The sequence below is a fragment of the Olea europaea genome, unplaced genomic scaffold (genome assembly GCF_002742605.1).
Source record: "Olea europaea var. sylvestris unplaced genomic scaffold, O_europaea_v1 scaffold2305, whole genome shotgun sequence".
NCBI lineage: Eukaryota > Viridiplantae > Streptophyta > Magnoliopsida > Lamiales > Oleaceae > Olea > Olea europaea.
In genome coordinates, this window is record NW_019241142.1 from 72,213 (window position 1) to 81,228 (window position 9,016).

The window sequence follows — 9,016 nt, forward strand, 5'->3', positions numbered from 1 at the left end:
CATTGCTAGATGTCAATTTGAGATGACGAATGTGAATTGGTGATAAATTAAAAGGGTGTTTTAATTTATCAATTTTGATTAGATCAAAATAATAATTGACATTGTTAGGCACCTGATGGGTCGCACAAAAAAAGAGAACTGGAAGATTGTGATTTGTCAATTAACGTGTTGGATAAGTTAGTTAATTGGGTTGCTGATTTATAGGCACAAATTAATTAATTCATGTACCGAATTTAATTAAATATGTTAATTAAATATTAGATTGGATCAGCTCAAGCCCGTTTGGGCTTATATAAATAAGTAGTTAGAGTTTACAGTTTTGTAGAGAAATTCATTATTCTTATTAGTACAAGAAAAATCCTAGTCGTCACAATTTGTTTCTCTATGTGGATTATCACTGGGAGCTGGACAACTGGACAGCTGTTGGTGGCAAATCGATATTACTGGAACAAAAGGAAAAGCAAAAAGTTTGCAGATCTCTTCAAATGTACTTTTTTTTAATCACAATTTCTATTTAAACACAAAGAGATCCTTGGTGAAAATTGAAATTTGTTTTATTTTCCACTGCTCATGATAAGTAGATTCTCAACATATCTTTTTGGTTTGATTTTTCCAATTGAATATGGCTTAAAGCTTAATTTCCTTGATGAACTTTATATTTGTCTTGTCTGATTCGTGTATATATATATATTTGTTGCAAAAGTTTTTCCTAGGCAAGAATTCCTCTGAACTATTGTACGTGCTCGTAGACCATTGCACACTACGTGTTAAAAAGTGGTGATAAATTGAACTATTTATGTTTAATGTTTTTCTACTAGAAATTGAATTGATTTTACGGTATGATCCGATGCCTATATGAAAACTCAATGGTTCCATCTGTTCGGAAACATAAATGTATTTTTCTTTAATTTTCTATCTAGTCCAATTGGTCGTCTAGTTTTTATTTGTCATTTATCAAAATTTTATTATATTTACTTTCTTAAATTTCAGCCCCTTATCAAGAGTTCTGGATCCACAGCTGGGGATGATAGTAACGACAAGGACAGGCATATCGCCTAATGCCGTGGTGAAAGCAAGGATTTGTTATCGAGAGTTTGCATGAACTTCTGCCATGTGCATGCACACTTGGGTCCACCAAATCTGCGGTGCAACATTTAACAACAATATTTTCATGTTTAAATTTGTGCAACGCCAAAACTAACCAAAATTAATTCTCTTTGTTCAAGTTCTCTTACTACGTCATCAATATTTCATTTTGAAAATGAACTTTAAATAACAGAGACTTCAATTTTGAATGGCTCTTGGGCTCATCTAAACCACATCGATTAGGGAGCCGTCCCATGCACTACCTAAGTCGAACAAGTTAAATGGGTGCACAAGGATGTTGTGCTTGAGCCCCACTATTATTTGCTTCGTTTAAATAGGGTTCGAAGTGAATGAAGAATATGAAAAGAAGGCCATAGCTAGGATGAAAAAAACCGTGTAAATTCATTAATATATATGAATTGAAGTTAATAATATTAGTTTTCAGGTCAGCTAAAAGTGTAACTTCATCAAACTTTAATGTTTCAAGTGACTTGAAAGAAAGATTCATTCCATGCATCCGACTTTTGTGACACAATATTCGACAAATTTTATGATAAAATCCTTTTAGTTTTATTAATATTATATAACTTTTGGTATCTAATATATTCTTAACAACATATTGCTCTAAGTAGAAACCTTATTTCAACTTACACATATAGTCATTCTATTGTATTTCATAGCAGTGGCTACTTCTGCCAAACAGCATATCTGTGGCCACTAGTAGCAAGACTCCATTCCTTTTCAGATGGGCACCAAGAACCTTCCCCAATCTTCATGGAGATTTTGTCACCAATAACTGCAGCATACAGATTTGGTTGGGCTTCAAGAATTCGAATAGGTGATCGACTAGTTATGCCTTGACTACGTCGAACATCCATCTGCATATGCATTTAAATATTTAGTTATTATTCCCAAAAAGGCTATTTTGGTGACAAAGATGTAACATAGCGTACCAGCTTCACGATTTGGTCGTGAGTGGAATTGCCCCCGTCGTAGAAATGGTCGTAGAAAACTGATGGTATACCAGGATGCGTGAGTATGTATGCATAGCCCTGTAGAAACCAATGCAACAGAAAAGCATCTTAACATTGGATGCTGGCGCCAAATTTAATTAAGTATTCAGGTAACATTAAATCAGGCAAAAATACGGTATGAAATATTAGAATTAACAAAATTGTACTTCTCGCAGAGCAATGACCATCCGCCTTTTATCCTAAGATCTAAACAAATTCTACAATGTCTCATTGCAAAATGGGTTTAGGAACAACTCGACACAAGAAAATACATTTTAGAACATGAAATTTTCTATTGAATACATGACAATAGACATGTATGGGTTTAGAACCGAAGCACACAAATTCTCTGAGAATCTAGTCAAGAGTATCATATTGAATACCTCCATGATATGATTTGATGGAAAAGGCCAATGAGCCTGCAAAGAAAAGATATCATCAGCAACTAGCGAAGTATAAGCTCCCTGATGCTGGAAAAATGCTCTGGCACCTTCCTTTAATAAATTATTTTTCCCTAAAATTTTCTTGAATTTATCAGGTCTACTTAATAGTTAGTTGGAGTAATAACTAGTACCTGAGTTGATCCAGTATCATGATTATCAAGAAAAGTAACAGCCCGTGAAGGCCACCATCCCATAACACCAAAGTGCGTCTGGTTTGCTATTTTAAGGACATTTTCAGTTTTCAATTTTCTAAAACACTAAAACGTGAATGGTATGTTATTTTCAAAAATACTTTTTCGAAAACAAGAAAAATTTTACAACATAAAACTCAAAATAACTTTTTGACATTATGAGCGTTTTCATTTCAATGAAAACACTCAAAAAATTCAAAACAAGGAAAATGGACTTAAAATTTTCTCAAATTAAAATAATTAATAAAATCATGCAAAACGTACCCAAATATAGCTTTAAAATTTATATTTTTGATCACATATTAGCATAAAATTTATATCTTACTAAATAATCAAATTAATTGGAAAAAATGTCATAAAACAACTTCTAAAATATTTAAAACAAACGCATTTTCTAATTTTTTGTTTTGAGAAACAATTTTTCAAAATGACAAATCAAATGCGTTTTCTGCAATCTTAAAATAATCCTTCAAAATAGAAAACAGAAAATAAATTCAACAGTGAAAATAGAAAACAAAAATGCAAACCAAACGCACCCTTAAATTCCATACCCTCTTGCAAAGTCAAAACGGAAATCTTGGAAGCCAATAGTGTTACGTAGCCACCTAAGCCAGTCAATAATGTCTTTCCTAACAAAGTGTTGGGTATGATCAATATTTGGGACACCGTGAAAGTTGTCCCCAGTGCTTTTATTGCCCTACAATCATGAAATTGACAAATAGGAAATGTAACTACGAAAGCAAATTCAAACATTACATGAAATTGAAAAATACGTAATTTAGTTACCAATCCACCAGTACAAGACGTCACAGCACGTTCATCCCATGATATTGGAATTCCATCATAACGGTTATACTTTCCACCATGCCCTTGTGTAGTTCCGACTCGATGATTTATGACTATGTCGGCCATCGCTCTAACTTTGCACTGTTTCATCTTATTAAGTAAAGCTCTTAGCAGGTTCTCGGAACCATATGAAGAATTAAGAGAGTAAAGGTTCTGGGGAAGGTAACCTGACATTGAAGAGAATAAACAGGCAAAAAATGTCTTCAGAGTAAAAACAAGGTACATGATCAAGTATACAAGTATGATATGCTCTTTTTTCAACCTTCTGGTGCAAATGAATGGGACGGCGGGGGCAACCAGGCAGATGTGAAGCCAGACTTTGCCATATCAGGAACCTTTTTCTCTAAGTTTCTCCACCAATCATGTTTATGAGATTCCCAGTTAAAGGCCTGTTAAAGCAACTCATCAGAATTTCTCCCCATGCTTATCCCTTTATTTGGCAAGTAGATGATATTCCTACTGCTAAAACTGAAAAGTCTAACATTATAACTCACCTGCAGTAAAATCTCTTTCCCACCGCTAATACCCACTGCAAATTGAATGAAACCACATTGTTAGTCAGCATTTATACATATCAAATACATCAATAGCTAAAAGATTTAATGTCAAACTAAAAATTAGTACCACAGAAGATAGGTCTCGACCAAAGAAAAAATAGAAACGACAATGTAACACAAACTACTTCTTCTATCATATTTGAAGTCATTGATAGATATGGTATTTATTCTTTACTAAGAGCAAAAAGTGGGCTGATGATAAATGTAGGAGGGTAAAAGGCATTATATATTTATTTTCCATTCTCTGGCCGAGCTCTTCATAACTCACAAGTTGTTAATCATAGATAGGCTTTCCTGCCAACCCATTGGCATCATATCACACCTAGGCACTCGTGAAGCTTCAATAAAATTATATCATTGACCAACAAATAAAAGTAACAAAGATAAAGCACAAAGAGTAAATGGATAGCATCTAAAAATAAAACTGCCACATGATTATCAAAAGATCAAAAGAAATATAAAAAAGGAAGGGGGGAAAATACCAGAATTAGTCTTCTGCTGATCAAACTCCTGCATTCAATAATAGATGATAAGAGACACTCCAATCTTATCCTAAATGCGAATACTCAAATCAGCAAGTATGTCGTTCAGCTTTCTTTACACTTTTCTACTGATATAATAAAATCAATAGATAGAGATCAGATTAGGATGCCTACATTGCTCGTGTAACTCATGATGGATCAACTGGAGGTTTCCAAATATCTGACAGTAGAACGGATGAATTGGAGAGCGAATAAATTCCTGCATCCACCTTAAACTCATTATTCACAGTTTCACTCCATTTGTAGAAGCATTACAAAAGAAGAATATAACATTATGTCCTTCTTAGAGACATGGAAAATGACCCCTGAAGTTTGATTTGGAAACACTTGAATTCTATTTTGAATTGGTTTTACCATAATTCCATGCTGCCAAACACTATACTTTCATAAATTACTCACGTCTAAGTACTATGGTGTGCCAATTTCAAAAATAACAAAATTTACTTAAGTTTGCAAAGACTATAAACATGATTGAATCCACACGTATCCAGGATAAGGTTGACGTTGTTGTTGTTGCCGTAGCAATGGACTATAATATAATTAACATTGTATAGACGCTATAGTTTCTTCGCGTCAAACAGACAGTTAAAAAGAACTATCTTTTCACTAGTTAAAAAGACACTGAACAATAATACAAATGCAAAACACTCAGAATTTCCAAAAGCAATCGCTTGAACTAAAATATCAAAGTTTAGCTTATCAAAATATAAGTACCAATAGAACTCCGAACCTTAAAAAATAAATAAATAAATAAAAATCAGTATTAAAGAAGAAAAACTAACCCGAATTGCAGGCTCCTGAAATAGTCAAGTCCAGCTTAATTCAAACCTTAAAACTGATGATCCTTATATATACATAGAGTACAAAAAATCTGAAAAGTGTTAAAATTTCATCGATGGAACATTAAATTTCCTACCATAAGAAAGAAAAAAGAGGGAATCATAAAAGTACGGTGTAAAATTCTTGCCAGCAAGTAGAATATAATTCGTTTGATAATCAAAAGAAAAAATCTTATGTTCAGAAATTCGCTGACAGTGATCGAAGGGAAATGAAATTGAGAATATAATTCGTTGACAATAAAAAGCAAACTTTTTGGGCTATGAAATTCGCTGATTGTGAGCAAAGTCGAACTGAGATTCGAGGATTTTGGGAAAGGTGGCGGGGGTCTTTTGGATTTGGATTCGGATTCGACTTTCCGTTGTTGATGATTTGAGTGGGAACGTTCATATTCGATGGAATGGGGTCGAGGATAGGAGTGAAAATAAATAAAGAGGTCAATTTCCCATGTTCGACTTTGTTTTGCTTATATCCGCCAATCCTTGGTTGACATATATTTCACTCAACTTTCCCAAATATTTAGGGGGTGTTAATGTGTGATTTTTCACACAAAAAGATTGATTTTTTTTTTTAACTTTATTTTACTTTTTCAATCGTAATTTTTGACTTTTTTTTTCTTTCAAGTGACCCCTACTTTTCTTCTAACATTCAAAAAATAATTTTTAAAATCCCTACCAAACAGGGACTAACTAGATTATGTTAGTAGCTCGTTGATACTTGAACTAGTGAAGTGAAAAATAATTAGACATAAATAGAGAGGAAGTTATGTAAAAAATAATAATAATAATAATTAATATGGACGATGTTTCGAACCACTTGGCAATCGCATTTTTACATTAGACCTATTATTGTCTTTCCTTAAATTTTAATTGAAACAATCTCATTATTCATGTGGTTTTTTATTTCAGGTTAAGGTGTAATGATTATGATGGTTAATGAGAATGACGCTATCGAGGTCTAAAATAAATCTTGAGTAATCCTTTGTCTCATGACAATTCGTCCTTGCATCAATAACTCGAGCTCGAATGCTTTTTACTTCGGTAGAAGGCTGGGGCGAATAGAGGGAGCAGCCCATTTATTTTTCAGGCCAAAAAAAAAATGATATTCCTACTGCTAAAACTGAAAAGTCTAACATTATAACTCACCTGCAGTAAAATCTCTTTCCCACCGCTAATACCCACTGCAAATTGAATGAAACCACATTGTTAGTCAGCATTTATACATATCAAATACATCAATAGCTAAAAGATTTAATGTCAAACTAAAAATTAGTACCACAGAAGATAGGTCTCGACCAAAGAAAAAATAGAAACGACAATGTAACACAAACTACTTCTTCTATCATATTTGAAGTCATTGATAGATATGGTATTTATTCTTTACTAAGAGCAAAAAGTGGGCTGATGATAAATGTAGGAGGGTAAAAGGCATTATATATTTATTTTCCATTCTCTGGCCGAGCTCTTCATAACTCACAAGTTGTTAATCATAGATAGGCTTTCCTGCCAACCCATTGGCATCATATCACACCTAGGCACTCGTGAAGCTTCAATAAAATTATATCATTGACCAACAAATAAAAGTAACAAAGATAAAGCACAAAGAGTAAATGGATAGCATCTAAAAATAAAACTGCCACATGATTATCAAAAGATCAAAAGAAATATAAAAAAGGAAGGGGGGAAAATACCAGAATTAGTCTTCTGCTGATCAAACTCCTGCATTCAATAATAGATGATAAGAGACACTCCAATCTTATCCTAAATGCGAATACTCAAATCAGCAAGTATGTCGTTCAGCTTTCTTTACACTTTTCTACTGATATAATAAAATCAATAGATAGAGATCAGATTAGGATGCCTACATTGCTCGTGTAACTCATGATGGATCAACTGGAGGTTTCCAAATATCTGACAGTAGAACGGATGAATTGGAGAGCGAATAAATTCCTGCATCCACCTTAAACTCATTATTCACAGTTTCACTCCATTTGTAGAAGCATTACAAAAGAAGAATATAACATTATGTCCTTCTTAGAGACATGGAAAATGACCCCTGAAGTTTGATTTGGAAACACTTGAATTCTATTTTGAATTGGTTTTACCATAATTCCATGCTGCCAAACACTATACTTTCATAAATTACTCACGTCTAAGTACTATGGTGTGCCAATTTCAAAAATAACAAAATTTACTTAAGTTTGCAAAGACTATAAACATGATTGAATCCACACGTATCCAGGATAAGGTTGACGTTGTTGTTGTTGCCGTAGCAATGGACTATAATATAATTAACATTGTATAGACGCTATAGTTTCTTCGCGTCAAACAGACAGTTAAAAAGAACTATCTTTTCACTAGTTAAAAAGACACTGAACAATAATACAAATGCAAAACACTCAGAATTTCCAAAAGCAATCGCTTGAACTAAAATATCAAAGTTTAGCTTATCAAAATATAAGTACCAATAGAACTCCGAACCTTAAAAAATAAATAAATAAATAAAAATCAGTATTAAAGAAGAAAAACTAACCCGAATTGCAGGCTCCTGAAATAGTAAAGTCCAGCTTAATTCAAACCTTAAAACTGATGATCCTTATATATACATAGAGTACAAAAAATCTGAAAAGTGTTAAAATTTCATCGATGGAACATTAAATTTCCTACCATAAGAAAGAAAAAAGAAGGAATCATAAAAGTACGGTGTAAAATTATTGCCAGCAAGCAGAATATAATTCGTTTGATAATCAAAAGAAAAAATCTTCGGTTCAGAAATTCGCTGACAGTGATCGAAGGGAAATGAAATTGAGAATATAATTCGTTAATAATAAAAAGCAAACTTTTTGGACTATGAAATTCGCTGATTGTGAGCAAAGTGGAACTGAGATTCGAGGATTTTGGGAAAGGTGGCGGGGGTCTTTTGGATTTGGATTCGGATTCGACTTTCCGTTGTTGATGATTTGAGTGGGAACGTTCATATTCGATGGAATGGGGTCGATGATGGTAGTGAAAATAAATAAAGAGGTCAATTTCCCATGTTCGACTTTGTTTTGCTTACCTCCGCCAATCCTTGGTTGACATATATTTCACTCAACTTTCCCAAATATTTAGGGGGTGTTAATGTGTGATTTTTCACACAAAAAGATTGATTTTTTTTAACTTTATTTTACTATTTCAATCATAATTTTTGACTTTTTTTTTCTTTCAGGTGACCCCTACTTTTCTTCTAACATTCAAAAAATAATTTTTAAAATCCCTACCAAACAGAGACTAACTAGATTATGTTAGTAGCTCGTTGATACTTGAACTAGTGAAGTGAAAAATAATTAGACATAAATAGAGAGGAAGTTATGTAAAAAATAATAATAATAATAATAATTAATATGGACGATGTTTCGAACCACTTGGCAATCACATTTTTACATTAGACCTATTATTGTCTTTCCTTAAATTTTAATTGAAACAACCTCATTATTCATGTGGTTTTTTATTTCAGGTTAAG

The 9,016-nt window shown here is 32.9% G+C and overlaps 1 pseudogene; it reads right to left on the reverse strand.

The window, feature by feature from the left end:
- Nucleotides 1-1,637: 1,637 nt before the first annotated feature.
- On the reverse strand, nucleotides 1,638-8,515 carry LOC111381434 (annotated as a pseudogene).
- Nucleotides 8,516-9,016: the final 501 nt, after the last annotated feature.